The 27,655-nt window shown below is 43.1% G+C and overlaps 1 long non-coding RNA gene across 7 annotated transcripts in view; it reads left to right on the top strand.

The window, feature by feature from the left end:
• Positions 1-27,655, top strand: part of LOC110346378 (uncharacterized) — a 90,506-nt gene that overhangs the window by 49,400 nt on the left and 13,451 nt on the right. For 3 of the 7 annotated variants that reach the window (XR_015446767.1, XR_015446766.1, XR_002390372.2), the window contains exons 3-4: positions 20,673-21,064; positions 23,973-24,077. This is a non-coding gene — a long non-coding RNA (uncharacterized LOC110346378). Of the gene's footprint in view, positions 1-7,574; positions 7,669-13,946; positions 15,209-16,626; positions 16,836-20,672; positions 21,065-23,972; positions 24,078-27,655 lie in introns of all 7 variants that reach the window. The other 4 variants (XR_015446763.1, XR_015446765.1, XR_015446764.1 and 1 more) reach the window with 4 other exon arrangements.

Genomic DNA, 27,655 nt, shown 5'->3' with positions numbered 1-27,655 from the left:
CTGATGGGCTTTCCTTTTGTATGTGATTTGTTTCTGTTCTCTGACTGCTTGTAGAACTTTGTTCTTCTCTTGTGTTTCTGGAATCTTAATAATTATATGCCTATGTGTAGATTTTGTTTTTTGATCAAGGCTATTTGGAGTCCTATATGCCTCACTTATCTGTGTGTCAAGCTCTTTTCCCCTGCTTGGGAAGTTTTCTGCCATTATTTCTCTGAAGAGATTTTTTTATGTCATCTCCACTCTCTCCTGTTTCTTCATTGAGCCCAATCAGTCTTATGTTATTCTTCTTTGCATCATCTAGCAGCTGGTGGATTGATTTCTCATGTTCCCTTATAATTTTGAAGCAATTTTTCTTTTCCTGGTCACTAATTGCAATCTTATCTTCTATATCTGAAATTCTGTCCTCACATTGTCTCATTCTGCTGTGTAGACTTTCAATGGAGTTTTTCATGTCATGGAAATCTATTTGCGTCTGTTTTATGGATTCCATTTGTTTCTTATATTGGGATTCCATCATGTTCCTGAGCTCCTCTCTAGATTTATTAATCATGTCTTGCACTAGGAACACAGTTTCTCCTGCTATGTGAAAAATTATTTCTGATTTCATTTTTTCCAGATCCCCTTTTGTTTCCAGTTCAGTGGGTCCAGGTGATTGAGTACCAGAGTGTTCCATCTCATTTCCCTTTGGGGTTGCTGTAGGTGATCTGGAAGTCTGGTTTTGAGACTTATTTACATGTTTTCTCATTTTGACTGGGGCGGGGGGCTGTTAGCGCCTGCACAGATTACCTCCTCTGAGCTGGGTGAAGTGGGACAGGGGCCAGGAGCAGCGGTAGGGATGGTGACTCAAAAGCCCTTTCCTGTGGGCTGGGAACAGCGGGACGGATGGTGGCTGGGAAGCCCCTTCCTCTGGACCAGGAGCAGTGGGATGGTGGCTCAGAAGCCCCTCTCTCTGGGCTGGGAGCTGTGGGAGGGATGGTGGCCTGGAAGCCCCTTCCTCTGGACCAGGAGCAGTGGGACAACAGCTCAGAAGCCCCTACCTCTGGGCCGGGAACAGCTGGACTCAGTACCTTGGTCTGGTGTTCTGGTGTCCTCTGCATCTTTGTAGTGTGGAACCAGGTGGTTGCCTGTCTGCAGTGGGGTGATTCTGTGTCTTCTGCATGACTCAGGACCTCGGTAGGGTGTGCACAGACCTTCCTGTGTGCAGTGGGCTGATTCGGCATATTCTGCGTGACTGGGGACCTCGGTAGGGTGTGGGCAAACCTGCCTGTCTCCATATAGGTAGGTTTTCAAGCTAGGAATATAGCTTCTTTAGTAGGTGCTATTCAAATTTTATATTTCCTCCAGAGACAGTTTCATTAATTTGTCTTCCAAGGTACTTCTTAGAAGTTGTCAAATTTATTTCAAAAAGGATTTGGGGGATATTCTTTCTATATCCTTTTAAATTCTGTAAAATCTATGGTAATGTCCTCTAAATTTTGATATTGTAATTTTAAAAATGTATAAATGATATTGTGTCATGAAAGAAAAGGTCTAAAGGAATAGGGAAAGTGGGAGGGGTAGGGGAAAAGGAAGAAGGGAAAAGAAAAAATATGAGAAAAGGAAAAAATGGAATCAAAGTCTTTGCAAATAGAGAAGGGTGGAGGGGGTGAAGGGAGGGCAGGGGAAGGGGAAAAAATAAGAACCAAGATGCATAGTGTAAAGGTTCAAGATCCTAATGATGAATGTGACTGTATTTTATATCTAGATTGTATCAATAAACTTAATGAAAAAAAAGTCATTGGCAGATAGAGGGGTAAAGTCAAAATGGCATGTAGATTACCCAACTATTACTCAGTCATAGAAAACAAGGAAGCCCTGCCATTTGTGGCAACATAGATAAAACCAGGTGACATAATACCAAGTGAAATAAGCCAGTTACAAGAGAATAGATACTGCATGTTCTACTTACATGAGTTTCCTGAAACAGTAAAGCTCAAAACATTAAAGCACAGAACAGTGGTTACTAGAGAATAGGAGAAGAGGGAGACAGGGTATTACTCAGTTGGTGTAAAAATGCACTGCACAGTATTATTTAACTCCAGAGATCTGTTGTATAGCATAGCATCTATCATCAACAAAACTGGGTTATGCATTTAAATTTAGTCATGAGCTCATATTAAGTGGTTTTAACACACACGTATGAAATGGATGCAGGAGGTTTTGGGGAATAATGGAAATAGCTGTAACTTTGATTGTGTTGATAGATTCATTGTGCATATAGTATGTGTTCAAGATCAGCAAACTCTATACTTTAAATACATGCAGACTTACTATGCAAATGTGCCACAATACAGCTGTTTTTTAAAAAAAATAACATTAAAAATTAAAAGTGAAAGAGAGAAAAAGAACTAGTGTGTGCCTAGGTGTGGTCTTTTTGTCCCAGCTCTTAGCAGCACAGAAGTGGAGATAGGCCTCACCAGCCTTGGTGGTGATTGCCAAAAGTGGCCCTCATGCTGACCACCAGGACATGGGTGTGCAGGAGACTGTCCCTGCCATTGTTTGTCATTTCTGTGATTTTCAGATGCAGAACCTGCTTTGTTCTCAGGGGTCCACCCTGGCTGGGCTCCCATAGCCTCCTCATCAGTTCCACACACTTGGTGGAGGATGCTCTTAGTTTAGGAACTTACTTTGACTAGACACTTAGACACAACTTGAAAAGAGCTGGAACTGGGGAAGCAAGAAAGAGACAGATAAAGTGGGCCATACATGCCATGAGCTGCAGGAAAGAGAGCTTGCAGACTTTCTGTTTTCTTTGAATGATGTTCACCTGCTCAGCAGAGCATCCTCTAAGCTCTGTGAGTTCCTTGGTGGTGGTGCTTTTTTTCTGGGACCTGGGAAAAAGCAAAGAATAAAAAGACCATTTAAAAAAAGCATGAACTCCCAGAATCAGCGGAGATCTTGAGAACAAAGGACTCTCATGGAGAATGAGGTTGACATTGGAGAGGACTTCTCTGGATCTTCAGGGTGTGCTGATCCTAGCTGGGACCAGGTCTGACTTGTGCAATGCTTTTATTCCAGTGCCTACTATGGCCCCAGCCAGGAAAATAAAAAGTTAATGAAAGGATGGATAAAGGACTGCATGAATGATTTATGTGTAAATTTGCCTTCTCCACTCAACTGGGGGTTTTTTAGAGACGCGAAAGCCACATCTCGTGCCTGCCCACATTCTTACCAAATAGGGAGAGGGCCAATGTTTGGGATTTCGGGTATTGAATTAAATTTTTCTATCTTGTTTATTTGTTCATTTTCATGATCAATGTTGTTATTTGAATCAACCCCATTTGTCTTGTTGACTTTCTTGTGTTATCAAACTTCAATATCTGCCTGGAAATGTAGACTGCTGTCTCTGGGACTGTATGAAAGAACAAGCAAACAAACAGGAAATCTACAGCTTTTGAGGCCAGATGAATGTGGGTTCAAATCCTATTTCCCCCCACTACAATCTTAGGCAAGTTGCTTAACCATTCTGAGTCCCCTCACTCTTGAAGAGGAATAGTAATAATAATACCTGCATTCCAGTTTTATTATGGCAACGAAATTGGATGACATGTCCAAGTTCCCTGCAAAGTGTCAAGGGCATGAATGACACTACTCCATTCCAGTGCCCTGACAAACATCTAAGGCTACACCCAGAAATGAGGAAATCTCACCCCAAATTGCAGTTCTGTCAAGATGAGTCCTAGTATTGTATGCTCTTGTGTGAGATGCTTTCTTTTCATCGCCACTGGGAGAAGAGTCTATTTTTATGTATTTGGTTGTTTGTTTATTCTACTGTCATGTTGTTTTTTGCCCAGTGAAAGTAATTTAGGATCACTTAGTTCTAATAGCATCCTGTACCCTAAGCAAATCATGGTTTCTCAAAAACAGAGAGACAAGGACAGTAAACTGTACAAATATCCAAGCATTTTTGAAGCCTGGACCCTTTACAAACCAAACAAAAGCAGAATGTTGTTTCCAATGGAAGTTTTGTTTATTTTTCTGAGTCCCTCAACTGGGGAGGTAGATGGAGAAAGAGTGGAGACAAGATGACAGTATCATTCTGTAATATTTCATAGAGTTCACAGGCGGTTTAACACATGTACACCACAACATTTAGGGACATTGGATACAATAGTAGTACTGGGGGTCATTGTCATCATGGATGACAGCAGAGCTGGGTTATTCACTTGCCAGTGAGTAACTGGCTGTTTTGAGCAAGCATAAAGCCCTCAGACACTTACCATCCCAAGAACTTTTGCAATGTGATGGAAATGTCAGAGCCTGGGTCCCAGCTCAGTATCCCCTTCCTGAGAATGCTGATTGTGGGTCTGTTATCACCACCCATGGGCTGCACGACTTCTCTGACCTCTGAGATATGGGAGGAGTTGATTGAAATTAAGGTGACACCACCCAGGTTGTAGAGATAAGGCAGGGAGCCAGAGGACTGGCTGCAGCCCAGACCAGGAAAGTTGGTTGGTAGACATGGAGGTGAGGCCCTGCTCCCAACACTGGAGCTAGGAGCTGGATGTGCTGGGTGTTTAGGGAGAACCAGGACTATTAGAGATGAAGCTGTGTGCTGAATAAAGTTGATGGGAAATCTCTCCCTTGTTCCTTATCAGAACCTCAATGTGTAGAGAGGCAAAGTGTGAACCTCCACGTGTGGAGTGCTTTTTCCTATATCTTTTGACCTAACTCAAAGATAACAAAATGGAAAGTGGATGTTGGTAAAAAACTAATTATTTTAGATTGAAGAAGACACATTTGGAGCTCATGGGACATACACTGATCCCTCATTATGTGCAGGCAATTGATTCCAGAAACCCCCACGGATACTCTTTTAGTCACTTTCCTATTACTGGGACAAAATACCGAATACCCACAATTTAAAGGAGGACAGGTTTATTTGGCTCCGTTTCCAGTGGGTTCAGTCCATAGTCAGCTGTCTCTAAGGCAGAAATAATATGGTGGAAAGGCCTGGCAGAGGAAAGCTGTTTACCCCATGGCAATCAGAAAGCAGAGAGACAGGAGGAGCCCTGGACAAGAATGCAGCCTTCCAGGTCTCACTCCATTGACTCCTTCCAATCAGATCCTGCCTCCTACAGCGCATTCAGCCCTGAACTCATCCACAGTTGGATCCACTGATGAGCACAGCATCCCATGATCCATCACCTTCCCCACACAGGAGACTTTGGGGAACAGTTAGTTCCACACTATGACAGACACCAAAAGGCACAGATGCTAGAGCTTGGTGTATATAAAATGGCATAGCATTTGCATACAACCCACATCCACCCTGCCCTATACTTTAAATCATGTGTATGTTACATATTACAAGCAAAAGCTTTGTAAGTTGGTCCTACATTGTAGTGTTTAGAGAATGATAGAATGACCCTTCGTGTTCAGCACTGATGTAAAGCTTTAAAAATTACTTTTCACTCTAAGTTTCATTGAGACCCCAGATGCAGTACTCTTGGATAAGGAAGGTCTACTCCATTTCCTTTCTGTTTAATCAACAAACTGATCCTGATTCTTCCCCACTAAAATCTTTAAAGGCTGTTCAAGTCCTGTAAGACGGCACAAAGCACATTTTAGCTCATGTATAAGCTCTTCCGTGGCCTGGGACATGGCCCTCTTCTGCTCTGAGGCTTTTCTTGGACTCTGTGTTGGGTCCTAAGGATCTCCCTGCAGTTCAGGGTCAAGCTGTGTTTCCACAGACCCTTGTGTTTCTATCCCCTAAGAAGCAAACACTCTTTCTTAAAACTCCTTCCAGGATCTCTCTGTGTAGCCTTCTTGGCCTTTGCATGTAAACTCCGGCCCTCCCTCTGATGCACTCAAATTGTACCTGGTGCCTCCTCTGTAATGATGCTTTGGTATCGTGTCATAGTTTACACACTGGCTTCCTTCACAGCCTGTGATTTATCGCAGGAGAGGGAATTGGTCCAAGTGATGATAAATCCCACAGTTGGTACAGATGAGTTCCTTACAAGAGTCTGTTGAACTGAGATAGAAATTTCCCCTTAAGTACAATATGTTTCATCATTAAAAAAATTGGAACATCACAGAAAACAATAATGAAGGAAAAAATAGCAAAAGAAACAACCAACAGATATCTATGGCTGATTTATCTGCTTAGCACCAGACTCGTTATTCTAGGTTGTCAAACACTCGAACATCTTGTAAAGCAGCACAATTTCAAAAGCCATTATTTCTTTTCTCCCTACATCCAAAATAGAGACAAAAATCAGCCTAGAAAGTGTGAGAGAGCACATCCTTGGGTGAGCCATAGCTCATGGCTACTGACAGAGATGAACAGGAGCCAAAGCTCTAGACCACAACAATGAGGGGTCCCAAGTACAGGGATGGAGGAGCCTGTGGTTGCATTTCACCACAGTGGACATGCAGTGGATCACAGCACCACAAAAGGCTGTTTTCTTCTATCTGGGTGAAAAGTGATATTTATTCACAAAAATTTGAAAGTCAAGCATTGTGTAACTTCTTCCTGGGATTTGCCAAATGATTCCTAAGCAAAAGCTACATTGCAAAAGCTACAGCAAAAGCTACTTTTCTCCTTCCAGTGTGTTTAACAGACCACACGATTGTAGTCATTCTCAATGTTCCCAGCAACTGCTATGTGTCCCATGGTGTCATCCTTGGAGTTGTACATGCATTTGGAGTTCTTACCCATCCAAGTGTGACCTAAAAGTCATTTCTCTGTGAGGGCCACGTACACATAATCCCTACAGGACAGGTTTCCAGGCCTGCTCGTCACTCAGTTTTGGCAAAGTTATCTTCATGTTGGGCAGATAGCCCTTATATTCCAGGTATAAGGCCTGCGCATATATGCATAGTCTTACTTAACCTTCATCCAACCAGGGAGTAAGTGGAAGTCATTCACAGCACAGCAAAGAACCTTGGCCCAGTTCTGGTCTTTGATGGGTTTCAGAGACACCTCCTTCTTTTCTTTCTTGCTTGACACAATGCTGTTACGCTCCTGCATCTTAAATTTCAACTCTTCCAAATTCTAGCCACCAAGGCAGGGGTAGTTCAGGACCATCTATCAGATTTCCTAGCCAATTCCCAGTCTCACACTCAAACACAGACAAATATCACTTTCAAATAAGTAGATGGTGTCCAACAAATCTCACTGGCTTACCTCCTTGAAATCTTGTTATTCTCAAGACATCACTGTTGATTATTTTGACAAAGAAGTTGATATTATCTTTACTAATAGGAAAGCAATGCTACTCAAACTTGAGCAAAATATTGCTAATGCGGAAGCATAGAAAAAGGTGCCCTTGGTAAGCCATCCAGGACAATCCTGCCAGGCATGCTCCATGGTCACCCCAGGCTTGGGTTCTTGGTGGCAGTGTGGACTGCACTAGAAGGCCCATCCAGTCAGGGTGACTTCCTGAGGGTGGCGCTTCTCCTCTTGCCAACTTTTTAGATGACACGCAGTGTGTATCATATCACACATAATTTTAAAAAATCACTTCACATGGTGACATGTTTCTAATCCAAACAACTGAATGGAATCTTTCTCCTTTGGGGTCCTCTAGAAATGTGGCTCCTTAATGTACCCATGGAAAAATAAAGGGTGACCAACAGACTGGAGGCCAGACTTACGCTGGAAGATCTCTAATAATAAGATCAGTAAGTAAATTTTAGTTCTTAACACCCACTCTCTGTCAAGTACTTTGACAAGAGGTTTTAAATCCTATGAGAAAGATTGGGCCCGACTTGTTTGCTATTGTTTTCCCAAAGCTTGTAACTGTTTCCAATGCAGTGAAGTATCCCAAACTAACTATAATCCATTTTGTCTTCTCAACAAATCTATAGGGAAAGTATTTCCAGATTTTTTAAAAGATCTGAAAGGTCAAGATCAGAAAATTTCAATTAGCTACCCAAAGTCACAGAGCTGTCACTGAAAGTTTGTTTGATTCCTAAGCCAATCATTTCTGCACAGTTCCAATCTTCCTTTTAAAAATGATAATGCATTTGATTAATATAGTGACAAATGGCTTCACATGCTTTGATTTCAGTTTTGGCAAGAAAAAATTATGTGCTGGGTGTGGTGGGGCACACCTGTAATCCTGGCACTTGGGAGGCTGAGACAGGAAGCTTCCCACCAGTTTGAGGCCAGCTTGGGGGCTACACAGTGAGTCCAAGGCCAGCCTGAATTACAGAGTGAGACCTTGGCTCAAAAAAAAGACAAATGAAAGAAAAAAAAAAAGAAAAAAATGCCAAGAAAAGCCTTATTCTAGTTACCACCGATACAACTGTCCCTGATCTGATGACAGTCTTCCTGCATGTCGGAGTTCCTGACCAATTATTGTGTCTAGGTGAAGTCCTTCCTCTGGAACAGTCCAGATCAGGAGTGGCGAACCCATGGCATTCAGCACAGTACACAGATCCCTCTCTGTTGGCACTCCAGCCATGTGTATGAGTTTTCTCTAAACTAAACCTCAGTGTTTAGGTACAATGGCAGTGTTGGCACTTTGTGATAAATAAGTGGGTTTGGGGTTGCAGTTTGGGCCCTCCGTCTCTAAGAGTTTTGGCATCACTGGTCTAGATAGTGCTTTTTATCAAAAATAAATAAACTAGAACATAGTTTCTAATTCTCCCATCATGATCAAGCACTCTGACACTTTTTTCTCACACTTAGATCCCATAAGTCATACTCAGGAGTGTAATCTCAATCCTCAGGATGATGAGGAATTCCTCACCCAATTTTTACAGGTGAATGACCCAGTCGGATTTGCTTGTCAGGATACTTATTTGTCAGGAGGATAGAGAATGGACTGGAGAGACTGGAGTCAGGGGAAGTCAGTGAAAGAACATTGCATGACTCCAGGACAAAGACTAGGTGTTGGGTGGTAAAGACTAACTTTGTCCAAAGAGAAGTCTTAGACTCTCATGCTCAGCTCCTGAGAAGTCATCTCTGAGCCTTTGGAATGTCACCTTTGGGGGTATTTGTGTTTGCCTGGAGGACTTGGGTCTCCCCCGGGGAACCTAAGGTTGATTTGGGGTGTGGGTCTGAGGTTGCCTTCATGAGTGTTCACAGGAAGCCAGTCAGGTTTATGTCACTGAGCCCGATAACCACCATGGACACAAAGCCCTCAGAACTTCCCTGTTGGCAGTCACACATCTTCTCTGAGAACATCATCCTTCTAGTGTCCTCCAGGGGCAGGGCCACCTGCAGTTCCATGTTTGGGACCATTCAGGGCTTCACCGGTGCCCTTTGTACATGGGTGCTTCAGTCTTGTCCTCTAGCTGTCCTGAACTGTAACCCTGAGCATAACTATTTTCAGTGCATTCTGAGCACTGCAAGTTGTCAAAACAGAGTGGACTCAAGACATCTTGTGATATGAGAACAGTGTCAGCGTGGTCAGACTCGTGGACTGACCCTTCGTGTAGCGGTTGGTGTCAGAAACAAGGGTGATCTATTTATTTCCTCTAACATCACAAATCTGTAGATCTGAGGTGTAGAAGTGGGAATGGAGAGAAGCAGCACCTCTGACAGACATTCAGCAGGGGTTACTGGCAAGGTGTGTGGACCTGATGGGCTGTGAGGAGGAGAGAGCTCCATCAATGACATGGTCAGATTTTGGACTTGAGCACTTTTGAGTAGTTTGTATTGATTTGGCTTCAATACACTTGACTCCTATGTCTAGAAGAGTCTGGGACATTTTGGGTACAAAACAAATATGGCATGAAGAATAATTTGAGGTCACGGAGATCTGACTGATTAACCAGAATGGGAAATGATAGCTAATTGACCATAGAACATTAATAGGAAGGTAAACCCTCTGCTTTCTGGTTTTTAAATCCATCCAGGAAACCAGATTATAGATTGAATAAATGCTCAGAACTAAGTAAAGCCTAAAATTCTATGTAACTGTCATCCACATTTGTTTACATTACATGAATTCTTGGTAAATGACTGAAATATATTTTAGCTAATTTTGTTCAAATCCAAATTTAGGAACTTTTCACTTTAAAGAGGAATTTTATAAGTTATCCTACTTATTAATAACAACCCTAATGATTACATTTATCATGGGAAGATGGAACATGTACATAAAATATTTAATTCTTTTTTCCCAGCCCATCCCTCTCCCTCCCTTCCCTGCCTCTTCCAACTCTTCCTGCCTCTTCCGGTTCCCTTCTCATTTGCAAAAGCTTTATTTTCATTGTTTTTTGCTTTCAAATCTTTTTTCTGTCTTCTTCTCCTTCCCTCCCCTCCTCCTCCATCTCTTGTTCCTCCATCTATTTGCCAAAGATCCCTCTTCTTCCTATTTAACTGTCTTCTATTTTGCTCTTCATAACAACATCCTTGTAAGGGTGGATGTTACAAATTCCATGCAAGAGCTGGGCAGATTAGCATGCACTTTTAATCCTACCATTCTGGGAGGCTGAAGCAGGAGGATTGTAAGTTTGAGCAGAGTCTGGTTATCTTAGCAACTTAGACTATCTCAGAATAAAAATAAAAATAAAAATAAGTAACTAAATAAACAAAAGGGCTGGGGATGTAGTTCAGTGTGACGATTCTGGGATCAATCTCCAGTGCTAAAAAAAAAAAGGAGACTTTCACACAGGTAAACAGAGCCAGAGAGAGACCAAGTGGCTGCCTATGTGGGTGGCATAACTCCTGGATGGCAGAGGCTGAGGGGTTGGACTTCTCCACATCTACTGCTCCTGCTGCTTGCCAAGGTGTGTTCCATCCCCAGGAGCATTTGGTCCTTTGCCAACACCCTCTACAGCAGGGGCATGGTCTAGTTCCCTGGAGGACCAGGAGTCAGACTGAAATGTTAGTTTCTTTTTCTTTTCTTTTCTTTTTTCTTTTTGGTACCGGGGATCAAACTCGGGTCCTTGTGCTTGTGCAGCAGGTGGCAAAACCACTGAGCTAAATGCCCTGCCCTGTTAGTTTCTTTTTCAATGTTGCTCTCTTAATTGGGATGTTCCAAATTCTGAGTAAGAGTGAAAAGCTAATAGCTGCTCTCTTCCTAGTAAGGGATCAGTTCTGCAGTTCCTCCAGCCCACTCTATCCACCACGCATTCACAAGGAGTGGATTATTATAGACGGGGAGCCTAGGAGTTGAAGAGCAGAGCACTGATCCCACAGCCCTCAGCAGTTTAACTTCAGCTCTTCTTGTGTATCTTTGGACCAGACCTGCTGGGAGGAAGTATCTACGGCTGGTTTGAGACGTCAGAGGGGAATCACTTTTGCACTTCCCCAATATATGGAAAGTGTCTAGCAGCACTGTCCCATGCAGTGAGCATGGTTTTTGTTGAGTAGCTATTCAGAAAGAGGAATGTAATTTCACTCTGTTGTCCCCTGCAAGCCCTCACCCCTGTGTGGATAATCTCATAGAGAGTATCTCAGGTTTGATGTTTGGTGGAAATTTGACAGGCTTGGAATTGGAAATCCAGACTAAAAGGTCTTCCTAATTTAGATGAGGGTGCTATTATGAGGACAATTGTAATTGCAGAAGTAACTGCAACAGAAAATAGGAGGTTCTTACTAAAACTGGATTCATGCAAGACACAGGAATGATGCAACTAGGTCTTGTGCGAAGGAGCTGGCGAGGAATCACCTCAAGAGCTGGGCTGTTGAGAGTCCACAACTAGACTGGGATTAGCCAAGCCACCAGGGTGGGCTGTATGTGCTCTGACACATAACCCTGATAAAAAGGCTCAGGGACTGCAGGGAAGGAGTGGACACTAGCTTTTTGCACAGATTCCCTTTGTTTACAAAGTTATCCCGAGCACCTTCTCACTGTGGGATGTACAAGGGTTCTTCACTTTCCGGAACTTCACTCTCAATTTCCTTGTGCATGAAACAGCAATGAGATGGCATTGTTGTCCCCACGCTATCCCCTGCAGTGGCTGTGCTAGCTTCTGTCCCTGCTTGGCCCCCTGACTGCTGAGAGTTCTTGGGGGTAGAAGGCCAGGGAGTTGATCTGCTTGGTCCTCCAGTGCATGACTGGCACTTAATACAAAGACACATGGGAATCATCTACCTTCTTCATCTTTGGGGGCAAAAGTGCCGAAAAGAGAAGACAGGAAACAGTGATGAATGCTTGGATGTGGGAGTGAAAAGCATGCTCATTTCTGGCGTTGATGTCCTTAAATGCTCCAGAGACTGGAGACACCATTGCTCCTCACCCAGAGGCACCATTGAGCAGATAGCAAAATCCATCTTCAGGAGCTCATTATGGCTACCCCAATCCTATTTAGTTAATGTTGCGTTTTCTAAACTGGCACTTTTTGTGGAGTAATTATGAGTCAGACACAGAAAGGAAAAAACGGAATTGGTGCTTAAATAGTAGATGAGATACCTAAACCGAGACATAAAGAGAGACATCCCAGCCAAAGGAATGAGATCATCATGTATAAATTTCCAAGTAAGTATTAGCGATGATGGCCATTCCCGTCTTGAGTTCCTTCCGTGTGTTGGTAGGTGTTGAAGGAAGACAGCTGCCCTTGTTTGTATGAGGTGGATCTGCATTCCCAGAGGGCTGTGCACAGATACAGTGTGGATTTTCCAGGGCAGCAGCATCTCTGCCTTCGGCTCTGGCACCAGTAGGGCTCAGGTGGAAAGCATAGTGGCCCGGATTGGCCGGGTCCCCTCCTCTCCCAAAGGTCACATTGAACACCACATATAAGCCCCAGCTGTTAGCATTAGTGGGAGTTGCAAGTGGATTTGGGGTGATTTAGTCTTTAAATGATTCTGCACTGGGGACCCTAACAGCTTTGCTCTGCCCTCCTGATTCTTCATTTTCTGGATTCAGGCCACACTGGCCTCACTCATTTCCCAAAGCCATGCACCAAACCAGGCTAATCAACTTGGCTAAGAGGAACCCTGCAGCAAGTGTGTCTAAAGCCAAAAGGAATACACAATGACAACTTTTCCTTGGGTATTCTCCATGTGCCAAGGCTCCACTGGTAGCCTTCTACATGTAGCATGTGGCTTTATACGTATAGCAGCTGTCTCCGCCATCACCAGCACCCTGTGGCGAAGGTGAGTTATTGTTGGGAGCTATTATGTTTTGAAGAGAAAAGAGTAAGACCCAGGTAAAGTGTCTAGGGACAAGTTACAGTGTTGGTATTTTCTATCTGGGTGCCTTTGGGACAGCCACAGAAACTCTCTAAGTCTCAGTTTTCTCATCTGTAAAATGGGAAAATATTGTCTCTTTCTTGGGTAGTCATAAAGATTGTCACATCTATCTGATTATGTGACACATTCAAAGAGCTCAATGTACTCTCATTATCTACTCTGATGGAGAAGCTTGATTGTGGCACCTTGACTGGCTTGGGCGCTGCCCCAGCTACTGGTGGAGCACACCTCTGGGTGTGTCTGAGGGGGTCCTGGAGGTGTCCGCTCTCTCTGGCCCTGTTCCCTGCTCTGCTTCCTGGCCCCCAGGAATCAAGCAGCTTTGCTCCCCCACACCCTTCTGCCACGATGTTCCTGCCTTGGAGCCAACAGACCATGGATTGAATCCTCAGAAACCGTGACCCAAATGAAATCTTTAATTTGTGGGCATTGAGTATTGTGTCCAGCAATGAGAGAGCTATTATATCCTTGTTGTGCAAATTAAGCTGAGTTCAGAGAAGTAAAGAAAAAAAAAACCTCACTGTGTTTCTTTCCCTGTAGCTTCTAAGTTTCTCCTAGACAAAGAACAAAGTTGTCTAACTTTTGAGTCTTCTGAGCGAGCCTCATCAGAAGCACCTGGCCAGTGACTGCTCTTGTTAGTTTTTAAAGTCTCTTGATAATGGACTTTGAGTCTCTTCTATTTTTAAAGATTCATTTTGGATTTGGAACCACTTGCTTCCATGTCTTTGTTCTCTCTTTGAGCAAAGCCTACCAGAGGCAAAGACTGAGGGTCCTGAATACTCTGAGGTTGAGGCCACATCCACGTGTCTTTCAGATAAAGGTGAAAGGGGCACTGAGACCCCAGAGGCAAAATCGTCTCTGTGCCAGGAGCGAGTCTCCCACCAAAGCCCAGTGAACATGTGCATTGTTCTACTGGATTCCTGCGTGGTTATCCACCCACAGGACAGCTGCAGGACCTTCCCTCAGCCTATGGCTTGGACTGGAGTAAATTCTCGGTGCCATGATCAGTCTCCACAGCACTACCTCAGAGTCCTCCAGGTGGGAGCTCCCCTTCTGCAATGCACCTGTCATGTTCACGCGAAGCTCAGGATTGAGGTACGCAGCAAGCTACATTCCCTGGACCCCTATGGCAGCCTGGGTTCTGGAAGAGCTGGCCTTGAGCTGGAGCTCAGCATGAAGGACCTTCATGAAGATGTGCTTCAGGATCAACACAGGCAAGAGGGAGAGGAGGGGAGGAGGGACAGAGGAGGCTCAGCTTTGCACCTCAGGAAAAGCAGCTCAGGACAGCCGGCTTATTTCACGGGCTGCTTGGGGAGCTCATGTGAGCTTCAGAACAGCGCCCGAGCTAGGCTGAGATGGTCAGAGTTCTGCTACTGCCCCAGTCCTAAGCCTGAACAAGGATCAATCACACAGGGGAATCTTCCCAAAAGAGGCATGAATGTGGGACTACTCCTCCTCAGCACCGAGAGGATTCCTAAAGGAGCTGCCCTCAAATCCCTCAGCCCCAAGGCCAGAGAGCTGGTCCTCCACTGTAGGGTCACCTGGGGGTCATCATTGTGATCTTGTGTACCCCCTAATTCCTCATGGGTTAAAATGATCCAGTCACTTTTCCTATGACAATGGTCCTGCTCAGAACCATCACAGAAAATATGATTTTTTTCTGCAGCTTTGAGTGGCCCGGGGGTATAAGAGGACACGGAGTTGGGGACAGACAGGGAGCAAAAAGACAAAGGTAGGAGGAAGCATGAAGAGTGAGAAGGGAACTAGCATTTCCTAAGCATCAAGTAAATGCCCAGCACCCATTGAAAATGCTTCACACCCATTTGCAGGTGCTGTCTTGATATAGTATCACCATCAGTTATTAGTATACCCTATTGTTGGCATTTCATACAAACCAACACCATAGTTACACACACACACGCACTGTCCCACAGTCTGTGTTGGGAAATTTTATTTCAGAGCTGGCCCTTCCCTCCTGCTGTGTCTCGGAAAAGCCTCTGCACAGGTGTGAGTGGGCGAGAATTTATTTCCTAAGGGAGAAAAATGACAAGATGAATAGAAAAACCACAAAAGCAGGTATGTGTGATTTTGATTCCAAAATAAAAATGCAGGCAGAAGAGGAGAAAGTGAGGTGTTAGGTGAATTAAGAACAGAAGAAAATATACAAACAGAAAGCACAAGAAGCGCCTTTGGAGCATTCACCTAGAACTTGTGGCTGAGGTGGCCGCGGGTCGAGGGATCCTGCCGTGAGATGTCACACCTTACAAATGTGATCTCCAAGGAGAGCATTGTTAATTACCAACAGGAACCAGATTCAAATGCTTCAACCACATACTTTATATGCACCTGTTATTCTTTTACTTGCTTTGAGTTGCAGGGCATGGGGTACAATGCCGAGTCTTTTGGTTTTTGTAGCTCCATTTCTGGGAGATGCAAGATTAAAAATCCTAATCATTTTCTGCTGTCGAGCCTTGATCAGCTCCCCTTCTGGGCTCATGGGAAAGCTTAAAGATCAGCCAATTTCTAAGAAAGGAAGGGGTAAAAAGGGACAAGGCACTGATGGGACAAAACAGCTTCAACCCTGAAAGTGCTTCCTGTCTGCAAAATTTCAGTCAGGATCTCTAATCAATTAGCTAACTAGCTCCCCCTCTTGAATTTTCCTTTCAGATAAAATTGCACAATGCTATTAAGCAGTGGTGAAATTTCGAATTGGTTTTAGTCTGTGGCTAGGATTAACTGTGTCTTAAAAGAAATTAGTCCAAATGCAAAATATGCTACTTTGCCATTATATTAATGAGATTCAGAGCTTTCAAATCATCTTTTTTGCTTAAAGATTTTTTGGCACAGTTTACAAATAAAAACAAGACAACAAGATGTAGGTACTTACAGAATTAGCTAGAATGTACTACTGGCTTAAAGAGCTAAGGTGGCAAAATTGATAAAACTCATGTCACCAAAATATGTTTGTGCCACTGTCAGAAATGTTTTGCTCCCTGTGTCATTCATTTTGTATTGCTATTATGATTTTATTTTTTTAGATCCAAGCATTTTTCTCACTTGGCCTTAAAACAAAATCAAGAAGAGTTTTGCCAAGCTCTACAACTCAAGCAATAAAGTGGTTATGTGGAATAGGGTATAAAATTCAGAACGAATTGTAGTCATGGTGAGCTAGGTTTTGTCCACATTTCCTGTCATGTCCAGCAAAGCCATGAACTGGAAAGTAACTGGCCCTGAGCTAGTCTGATGCCCTATGCCCTCTTTTAGCCTGCTCCATGCTGCAGATCCGAGTCCTGTAGAGAATCCAAATCCTTCCTGGAGACTGAGTTTCTGACCACTGAGACTCTGATTTCAAGGGTCTGGGCCTGGCCTGAGTCGGGGCTTCAGGAAAGTATTCAGGTGATTCCAATGCGTGACCTCAGGGAAAGCCACCGTAGGGCTCCTCTCAGTTTTTCCTGCCTGCTTTGCCTCCAATATGTCTTTGTTGGCTTCCACAGTTTTGCTTCCACAAGTGATGACTGCTCCTGTCAGGATACTCACTGTGTGAGGCCACTGGACCCTGGTGGCATCCTGACACTTGGGTGGTGTCTGGGCCAGTTGAGGCTCTGTAGCAGAGAACCAGGACTGGGGCAGGGGCCCTGAAACAGCAGACATTTTAAAGACACGCTTCTGGAGGTTGGATGTTCAAAGCCAGTGTGTAGGCAAGGTTGGTTTCTCCCGAGACCTCTCCCCCTGCCTTGCCCATGGCTTTCTTCTCCGTGTGTCCTCACCTCTATGTGTCTGTGTCCTAATCCCCCTCCTTTTAGGACATGATGGACTGGGGTGTACCTCAGTGAACTTCTGTTACCTTCTAAAAGGCATGATCTTTAGACACTGTCACATTCTGAGGAGCTGGGGTTTGGAGCTTTGCCTTATGAATTTTGTGACACAGTCAGCCCAGCACAGCTGGCCAAGAGGACGTTCACATCACCAACTCGTGGGCACTTGTGGTAGTTCTCCCAGGACCATGACTGGAGAAACATGTCAAAGAAAGCAGAAAGAGGCTCACGCCACGCTGGAGCCTCTTCATGGGCTTGCTTATTAGTCAGATTATCAAAATAGCAACCCTAGCACACGACATCCCAGCAGCCTCCTCATCTATGACTACATCAGTGAATATAATTAGCCTAGGGAATGTTCTGGAAACTCCCCTTCCACTCAAGGATTCTACAAACTGCCTGGATGCCTTTTCCTGGGCCTTGGAAGGGAGGAGTCCCTGCCACATGTCACTGGAAGGTTGAGTGGCAGTGTCTATTCCTGTGCTGTAGGTGACTTAAGGCACCTCGGCATCCTAATCCCAAGTGCCCAGCCACCAAATTACCCACAACTGGATGCCATGAGACTATTGAAAATACATGTGTGGACCCCTCCCAAATGGGAGATCATGTGTCACTTTCTCTCAGTCATCGGATACTTGGATTTTTAACATTTAGTCTTCCCTAGCTTGATTCTCGAAAACTCCTTGGAGTTTCTGGTTGGAAATTATTCTCCCAACTCTCTCCATATTCTATAGAGGTTGGGCAGACTCTCATATCCTCTTTGCAAGAAAAGGTTCAAGTAGATTCCATTCTTAAATTTTCAAGCCAAACCTTTCTTTCTGATTCTGTGACTCTTCTCTCGTCACCTCTGTCCTAACCAAGCTGTCTCAGTTTAGGCCTAGGACTTTGGGTTTATTTATTTGCATTGCGTTCCAAGGATCTTTATAAGTGTTCATTAAATCATCTACTGAATTCATGTTTCAGAATGTCTATATTATTTCAAGTCCTCTTCTGTGACTTTATGCTTTAAAAAATTTAGCCTAGGAAAAGACTGAAATAATCAATAAGTAAAGCACTATTTTAAGCTCACTGAGAACATGGACCACACACATCAGTTTCTAACATTTAGTGGGGGGTGCTTGTTCAAAGCTCAGTGAATTGAAATAATTAGATTTAGTTTGATTAAATCAATCATTTTTTGTCATGGTTTAAAGACACTTGAAGTTATTTATATTTTAGAGGTGATTAAAATTCAAACAAAGGATTAATCTGTGACCACACAGGTTATAATATATATATATAGTAGGTTATATATGTACATATATATATATATATATAGTAGGATTATTAGTTAGAGTTTGAAAATACCCATTGTATTTAAAACACATAGTCCTTCAGAAGGGACTGTGTAGCTCACAGGCCAGGGAGAAGATGGCCTACAACAGAAGCACTCACCTGAGATTCCCCATAGCTAGCCCCTCTTGACCTCCAACAATCATCTGGGTGTCCTGGCAGGGGGGCAAGATCACCTGTTCTGTCCACTGAGCAGTTGCTTCCCCTGGAAAAGCAAACTACAAAACACCGACCAGTGAAAGCTGTCATTGCCCTGCTTCCCTCTGTGGCAATCAGCTTTTTCCATCTTCATGAAGGACCCAGGCAGGAAGCTCATCTCTGCAGATCTGGAGAATGACAGCTTCAGGGGGTGATATTTGGACAAGACTTATGGGTGGGGGAGTTCCCACGGGAGAAAGCCACAGGGAGAGCTTGTAGCCTGTTGTTTCTCATGCAGTCACTGTTCGTCTAAGGAGACCACACCTGTGTATTGGTTAAACAAGAATCCCCTCTCCCTACTTCAGTTTGATGAGTAGAAGGGGGAAGATTGGAGCTCTTTGTCTGCAGCTCCAAGCTCTGCAACTCCTTTGCTTTTGTTTCTGAGAATAAGCAAATCACCGAGAGTCTAGAAAGCTTTGCTTTAAGAAAAGAAAATAAGAACTGGCTTGATTTGGGGTTTAATTGGAGCTTTTTGTCTGTGCTGGGTTAGTGGGTCTTCTTCTTCGAATGTTGTTGCTGTGACTTTCAAGTTTCTCCCTAAATTGCGTTAATCTGGTGTGACTTGTGTTGTGATGCCAGCCCAGTGCCTTTCTAGAACAGAGCTTTGGAATCAGTGGATCCAGCAACACAAATATCTTCCCAAAGAACATGGTGGCCATTTATCAAATCAACTGGAGCAAATTCATGTCACAGGCCTGTGAGCTTTATACCAATTCATAACATATCTCTCTCAAAAGCCCACAGAGGAATATTTTGCAAACTGTTATGCAGGGGAAAGATCTACCATATTATTTTATTTGCTATAAAAACTTATTTGTTAATTTGCAATTGTCCTTACACAAATTATCACTCATCACCAAAACTGCAGGCAGGGAGGAGTGTAGAAAAAACCAAACTCCCTTCAGGATTTACCTTGGGATATACTTTGCAGGTAGAATATAGTGTGGGAATACTTTTCATTAAAACAAGAAAACATTTGAAGATAGTTCAGGTAAAATTTTCTCTTTAAAATAGGGATATAACTTATTTATGTGAAGTATCCATTTCAGTCTACTTCCTTAATCAAAAATTTCAGAATTGTGCTTCAAGGTTGAAAGAGAATAAAAGCTTATTGTCAATCCATATGCTAAGTTCCAAAACTTTGTACTTATGAGGCATCATGCTAGAACAAGGCAAGTGAGGAATAAAAGCAGGAAAACATTGATTTAATTTTTGTTATCCAGAAATCACTCATGCCCATCACAATACCAGTATTCACACACCTACACACACTCACTTACATATACAAATACATGCATTTGCATACTAGCAGTCCCAATACCAAGATTCATGGCATATTTGCACATGTAAATATGTACTTTTATATATATCAATAGTCACAATCCCAGGACACAGACACATACACATAAATACACACACACACACACACACACACATTTAACAAAGCCAAGGTATACTCAGTTACACACTGCTTTCCCTGTAGTATTCTTTCCCATACATGCAAACCTACCTCACCCACCATATTTTGTTTTACTGATTCATTTTCTGCACTAAATTTTTGGTCAAAGAGCACTTCTAGGAAGTCCTTCCAGCTGTGCTCTTGCACATTCATCCAATGGACAGCTCTTCCGTTTGTACTCTATTCTCTGGGTATTCCTGCCTAGAATTTATTGTGACATGGGCATGATCATACTTAGGTTGTTCACATGGGCTCATGTGCAAAAATCTCATTCTACTAAATCTGATCCAAGTCTTCTTCAGAAGCTACTGGAATGGGAAGCATTTGTCTCCATCAGTTGAACCTTTCTTGAAGTCCCGAGATACCCCAGAATCTAGGACATGCATCCTTGTGGGATGAAAGGAAGAAAGGCCCTCCAGCTGAGAGCCTTTGATGATGTCCCAGCTGTGACCACCCTAGAGAGTGTGCAGCTCTGCTTCTAGGTGACATTTACCATGGAGAGCTTCCAACAAGGCTGAAAAGATGGTGCCTGGGGCACAGGTGGTCTGGAGGTTGAACAGAGGCAGGGAATGTCGTGGAGAGAAAAGCTCCTTTGATTCCCAGTTCTGGCTGTGTCTACCTGGCTGAGCTTGTAGAGGGATGGCAGCAGGCACACAGGTCTACCCCTCCATGTCCAGGTAGGCAGAGCATCTGCGTGTTCTTCCTGCAGGGCTCACCCTGGCTTTTCTCTCTGTAGCTATTCAGGGTGACTCCTGGATCCTGCTCACTGACTGCACACTGGGCTCCAGAGACCACAGATCCCTGGAAGAATCAAGCTGCAACTGAGAGTCCGGTGACAAATTGGGGACTTCTTATCGAGGCCTGAGTTTCGCTGTGGGAGAAAAGTCCTTCTCACTGTGACTGGCAGAGGTGCAGGAATGGAGTGGCTGGAGGGGATGGAAAAGGGGAGCCAGATGTCTGCCTCCTTGGTTTGTCTGGATTTGTGTCTTTGCCTTCTCCTTTATTGCCTCCTTTGCCTCCACCCACTACTCACCCCCCAGGGTCTTCCTCTTTTAAATGGATACAGCTCTGAGATGTCCCTCATTCTGCTCAACCCTTCTTATTTGAGACAACTTGACTTCAGTGAAGGTAAAGATTCTGCAGGGATGGCTGGAGTGGGGTTAAGGGACCAATGGGAGACTTAAAGGTAAGTTCCTAAGTTTGCCTCGGTTCAGAGAGGAGGAGGAGAGTCGAGGGCTCATGGAATCATTACTTATGAAAGCATTATGATGAAAGATGTCTTTATGATAGGCCCACAGTGCATATAGGAATCATAGGAATGGATTTTCTGTTGCAGCAAAAGCAGATTTGTCCTTGACAGCAGATTGAAATGGTAATAGTCAGTAAAAAATTCTCCACTCGGCCATGAATATAAATCTCTGTTTTAATAAATTGAAAACAGTTTGCCTTTAGGAATTTGAAAAAAAATGTTTCCCTAAGTAGGGAGTGATGAGTTTACTTACATACTCCCTTGACTTCATGCCCTGCCATCATTCTGAGCTTGACACTTTGATGTCAGGTAGGGTAAACTGAGGAAGCCCCAAAACCAAAGCAGAAGTAAAAAAGGTAGATGACTCCCCAGACTGGAGCTGCCAAGATGAGGTTGAGATTTGTCAGGTGTCAGGAGGCATGGGTGGGCTGTGACAGGAATTCAGTGGGCAAAGTACAAAAATTAGGGAAAGTTGTAGTACATTGGGGAAGGAATGGAATTAGAGTCAAACTGCCATGAGTTTCAATCTTTGCTTAGTTATTTACTTTTATTTGTTTATCTTTTGTGGTAATGGGGATGGAACCCAGGACTGCCTGCACTTTAGCTAAATGCTCTAAAACTGAGCTAAATTTCCAGCTCTCAGTCAAGGTGACAAGTTGACTGACCTTGATAAGGGCTTGCCTTTCTTTATTGCTCCAAAGTTAAATAAGAATAGCTTCCTCCACGAGAATATATTTGAATTAAAAATTAACATATGTGGGGATTTTTTTTTTAGCTTAGTGAAGTAGATGGTACATAAATTCTAAATAGATCTGAATGTTGAATAGCGATCAATAATAACGATGAGTAAGCAGGGGTTAGTGATGCTCTGAGGAGTTGTGAGTTGTGTTGACAAGGGACAGCCAATCCTCAGAGGTCTGAATGGCCAAAGGGACCAAGGCTTTGCATCAGGGAAAAAGAAGATAAGGTAAAGCATTGTCAAGAAATTCTGGACTGGCAACCTACATTCTCTTATATAGATTCTCATGGGAGCACCAGAAACTAGGATTTGCATCTATTTTGTAGCAAGTGTAATTGAGAAACAGAGGATAAGATCTTCTGCATAGGCACAGTTTGTTCAGTAAATATAGATAGAACCCAAGCCAATGTGGTTCCATGCTTGGAGTGCTCCACTACACCTCCTGCTTTGTGTTAAGCCTAAACCTTTTGACCTCACTTCTGGGCAAGGTGGAGTAGGATCACACCAGACTCTCTCACTGGTGGAAATCAAAGTATTAAGTTACTGACTGTAAGAAAGCAAAGCCTCAAGTCCATCTAAGCCTCACCTTTAAGAAACTAGGAATAGAAAAGCAAAATAACCATGAAGCAGGCAGACGGAAAGTGATAATAAAGAGCAAAAATGAGTGGAATTAAAATCAGAAAACCAATAAAGGAGATCAATGATGCTGAGAGCTTGCCCTTTGAAAAGGCCAACAAAATCGACAACCTTATAGTGAGAGGAATGAAGGTTTGATTGATGATATCAGAATGATACAGGAGACATCAACAGACCACTAACATACAATGGGAAATAAGGAGTTCCATGAAAGCCACGGAGATATGGGTGGAGTTACTGGAACTTAATTCATATATCTATAAAATGGAAGTTATAGTCTCATACACAATCCCGAAAAGATCAAGGATTAGAGAAATGGAGAATGGATAGACAGAAAGATGATAGCTAGACGACAGATTGATAGATGACAGAAGAAATAAAGAAAAATACAGATGGATGGATGGATGAATGAATGGATGGTATGGTTGGATAGACAGACAGACGGACAGGACTTAACCAGGTTTCACCAAGATCTCTACATTGGCAGTCGCTGACCACGGTGCTGACCACACTAAGGGACACAGAGGTCAGGCAGCCCTGTGTCCTGGGGCGAGGAAGGGAAAATTCAGACAAATTCTTTATCCAAGAAGTGAAGATTCACATGAAGCTTAAAAATTCTGATAAGAGGAGGAAAATGAGAGGACAGAGAATGCTCTTACAGAGAAGTGCTGAATACTGTTAAATACACTGAACATTTCGTGTCCTCCTGGAGCTGAGGGCTAAAAGCCCCTAATGTCAGAAGAGGAGAAATGCAGAGGGATCCCTTGGCCTGGGTAGAAGAGTCAAGGGTGTCACCTGAAGCCCTTCCTGTGATGAGGGTTTCTGGATAAGAAGTCTGGTCTTCATTTTATAGGCAAGTGGAGGCAAGGCCTTTTTGAATATTGATGCTAATGGGGGAGAAATAAGAACCAAGATATATCATGTAAAGGTACAAATTCCCAATGATGAATGTCATCATATTGTACCCCTAGAATGAACCAATAAACTTAATGAATAAAAAAATTATTTCTTAAAAAATATTACTCAGTGAGATTAATTGAACAATGAGGAGATCTAGACACAAAATGTCAGATGTCAAATATTAGGATGTTGGATGACATTTCTGACTTGATATTTATGCCACAATGTCCCATACACCATGGCAGAGAACTGAGTTCTAGGAACTGAATTCTGACACACACACACACACACAGAGCTGTGACATTTCCCAGTGCTCTCTATAACAAATATCAGTTAACATAGGTCACCAGTGTCCCCAGAGCTCTGCACGTGTGTAATGATTATTCTGGTGGAGTTATTCTCCCTACCACACAATAACAATGTGGTTTCTATACTCTCAAGCTTGTAATGAGATAAAACATGTTTTAGGTAAATGCTGATATCCTTACTAGTTTGTTTCTCCTTTTGAACAGCATTTGGAATGCAGGCTGAACTATTGGAGCTACATTCAAATATCATTCTTTATTAATGACAAAAGCTGACAAAGAGGCAACATTTTGTGGGCCAAGGAGGCATGAGTAAGTGCTCTATCTATCTATCTATTTATCTCTATCTATCTTCCTTCTATCTATCCATTTATCATCTATCTATCCATCCATCCATCTATCTATCTATCTATCTATCTATGTATCTATCTATTATCCATTCATCCATCCATCCATCTATCCTTCCACTGATTCATTTTGAACAGTGGCTCCGTGAAGCAGGTTCTTCAATTCCATTCTTCCTCCTCCAACTCCAGGAGTCTTCTCCACACCTGACAATGTGTTATTTGCCAAGGGATACAAACACATCTATACCTCCTCTGACTGACTTAGACATTTACTACATCACTGGTTATTTTGGGTACCACTTTATGGTTCTTAGAAAGCTTTGGAGTCTTGGCACCCTTGTTTGGCATTCCAAAATCACCCTAACACAGCCCAGAACGTGGTGGCCAGGCCTCGACTGTGAAGGCCAAGGAGCATGAGGTACGAGGCCAACAGGAAGACTTTTCTTGGGGTCTGTGTGCTCATCGGGCTTGGAATCTCACAGGAATAAATTGTAGCACCAAGATTTGACTCATGTTTTACTCCTTCCTTCACATTTCACAGATATCTTTTATTTTTTGTTGGTGGATAAATACCTGCAGTTTTCACACCTGTTTTGCTTTTAGGAGAAAGAGAATCTAAAAAAAAATTGGTTTCTTTACTGACAGGTGGATGTTTAGTAAAGTTTTATGGTAATTAAAACCATATTCTAAATATTTAAATAATTAACATAAACTATGAAAATAAGTTTATATTCAATAATTCAGTACACATTATTTAAAAATATCAAATGTTTTTTTAAAGCCTTTTGTTTGATTAGAGACATTGTGAGCCCTCAAAGTGCTGACTTAGAAATTGATGAACCTATAGGATATTGGGTTTTCCATTAGAATTATAAAAATCATATCTGAAAATGTAAATGCTAGAATGATGTCATCTACTAATATTGGGTAAGGAAGTATTTTTAAAATTTTGTATAAGTCTAACAATTCATTATTTTAAATTAATATTTCAAACCAATTTCATTTATTTATTTATTTTGGTACTAGGAATGGAATCTTAGGCCTTAACGTTGAGCTTCATCTCCAACCTTTTTAATTTTTTAAATTTTGAGGCAGGGTCTTGTTAAGTTGCCCAGGCTGGTCTTGAACTTGGCAGCCCTCCTGTCTCATCTTCCCAGGCTGCTGGGATTGCAGGCATGTGCCGCCATGCCCAGCTTCAAATCAGTTTTTTAAAAATGTACCTTATGTGGCCATTCTATCCCAGAGAAAATTAAGGGTGAAATATGAGGAATACACAGATTCAAATTAAAGCAGAAACTTTGTAGGGTGGTCACCACTGCATGCAATGTAACTGTGCTCTCCTCAGCAATACCTTCTTGGCTTATGTCTTACTGTGTGAGTGGTCATGCCTTGGCTGCACTGAGCTTTCTGGGCAGAGGGGTGCAGACAGGCACAGCCTCCCTCCCGACCCTGGATACGTGGTGACACTCAGGTCCTGAGCACGGGTGAAGTCCTTTTCTTCCTTTCTGTCCTCCAGACATATTTGAGCAGGTGACCATCTATTTCTGAGACACAAGAAGTAAAGATTAGACGTGTTTTCCTAGAACTCACCTGTAGCCCATCAAAGCACAAAATAATGTCCCTTTTCTTCCATCCCCCTTAGCAACATGCCAGTCAAAACTGCTTTCTCTCTTCTTTCCCTTTATCTTCTTTCCTCTCTCTCTCTCTCTCTCTCTCTCTCCCCCCCCTCCTCCCTCTCTCTCCTTTTCCTCTTACTCTGTCCTCTCTCTCTCAGGTCAGTAAACACTGAGCCTTTTCTAAATCCTTATCACTATTCAGTCCTATTTCAGTATGCTATGAAACAGAATAGCTGTGCAGCCAGAAAATCGAAGCCCCATGCCCAGAGTGAGGCTGCTGTGCTGCAAGGTGGTAATTCTCCCTGGCAGACTTGGCCATGCTGATCTTGACATTGGACAAATTAGCCTGGCCAGGAGCAAATAAAGAGAAGAAACAGGTGTGAAATCCCCCTCCTGCCTCCCAGGACGGGCAGGCTGTACTCTGAAGGGCTATGCACCTGTGCTATTGTTTTGAAGGAAAAAATAGCTTCTAAGAGCAAATACTCTTGAGCCCGATAGAGGCAAGAGACTCCTGTGTAATTTGAGTATAAATGGGTCTTATTTTCCTTTTATGATGGGTTATAGTATGTTAACTCTTTCAGGAAATGGCTTTAAGTTTCAATTTAAATGTTTAATTGGATCTTGCTTTACATAGAGGTGGGAAAGGAGGATGAAATTCCTGCAAAGGCTTTGGTTCTTTTGAAGAGACCACAGGAGGGGATCCCACACACAGAGCCAGAGAGCACATCCCTGTTGCCGGAGTCCGTCTGGATGTCCTGTGCCCACTAGGCAAGGGAGAAGTAGGACTTCCATCTACCCCAAAGCTCATACGGAATGATAGGGATTGTCCTCCAAAGAGGAAAGTTAACAGTGACCGGAAATCCCATGAAATCTTGCCTTTTTCCTAGGTTAGCTACATTCATGGCTTTTTAAAAATACAAACTTGCACTTCTTCTTCTGGTGGCCTTATTTTCTCATGCTCTAAGCATACAAGCTCAGTGCCCAATGGAGGGACCTAGGGCTGCCCCCCAAATCCAGACCTCACCCCTGTCACATGGCCCTGGCCACCCCCAGCAGGGCGCTGGATCTCAGCCAACCTCCCCATGGAGGGAAATTGGGAAGAAGGAGCTGCAGATTTGTATTCATTAAATTGAGGAGGTCTACAGGACTAACAATGGTCTGAAATGATTTTGAAGATGGTCTTTGTCCCATCTCTTGCTGAGTCTTAGTTTCTGCCTAGGAGATTAGGGATAGGAAAACCAGACAATCAACTGAGAGGTCATAAAGACTCAGAAGATATGCACAAAACACGGGACCCAAAATGACTCTAGAGCCCCTGAGCACTGCACAAGAACCAATCCAAATGTGGTATCTTCAACCTTCATTTGAATCTGGTGCTGTTTGCAGAACCAATTAGAAGATGCTACTTTCAATCGTTCATCTGTATGCAGACACATAGCCAATCAAAAGACACTGATCTTCATCCTTCATCTACATCTAGGGGAAGACAGGCAAGTCTTTCCATGGGCAGTTTAAACACAGCACCAAGGAAAGTGAGCGTTTTATAGGACAGCTATCTAGATACCTAATTTGTGTGAGCAGGGAGCCAATCCAGAAATTAGAATACAAAGACTCCTTTCCTTTATCCTTCAGGGCTGTTGTGAGCCATTCAATGGCTGCGTTCATCTTGCAGAGTGTACTAATTTTCCACCTTCAGTAACTCTACACTTTTGCTGCCTTTTCCATGTGTCTTGCCTTGTTCTTTGTTCAGGACATCAAGAGCTCGGAAAGAAACCCCACTGGACCCTCTGTCTATAAACAGAGTGACCTGCCTCATTCTCTGCTTCTTCCGGGTCAGGGTTCTGCTTTCCTCTAGTTCAGTTCCTGATCTAGAGTCTCGAGTTTTACTCCTGAAACCTCTCAGCCTTCTGTGAGGAATGAGAGTTAA

Source organism: Heterocephalus glaber, unplaced genomic scaffold (assembly GCF_053883595.1).
Source record: "Heterocephalus glaber isolate CG9 unplaced genomic scaffold, H.glaber_assembly_v1.0 deba00001724, whole genome shotgun sequence".
NCBI lineage: Eukaryota > Metazoa > Chordata > Mammalia > Rodentia > Bathyergidae > Heterocephalus > Heterocephalus glaber.
The sequence above is the reverse complement of the archived record's forward strand: the minus strand, read 5'-3'. Positions and strand labels throughout refer to the sequence as shown.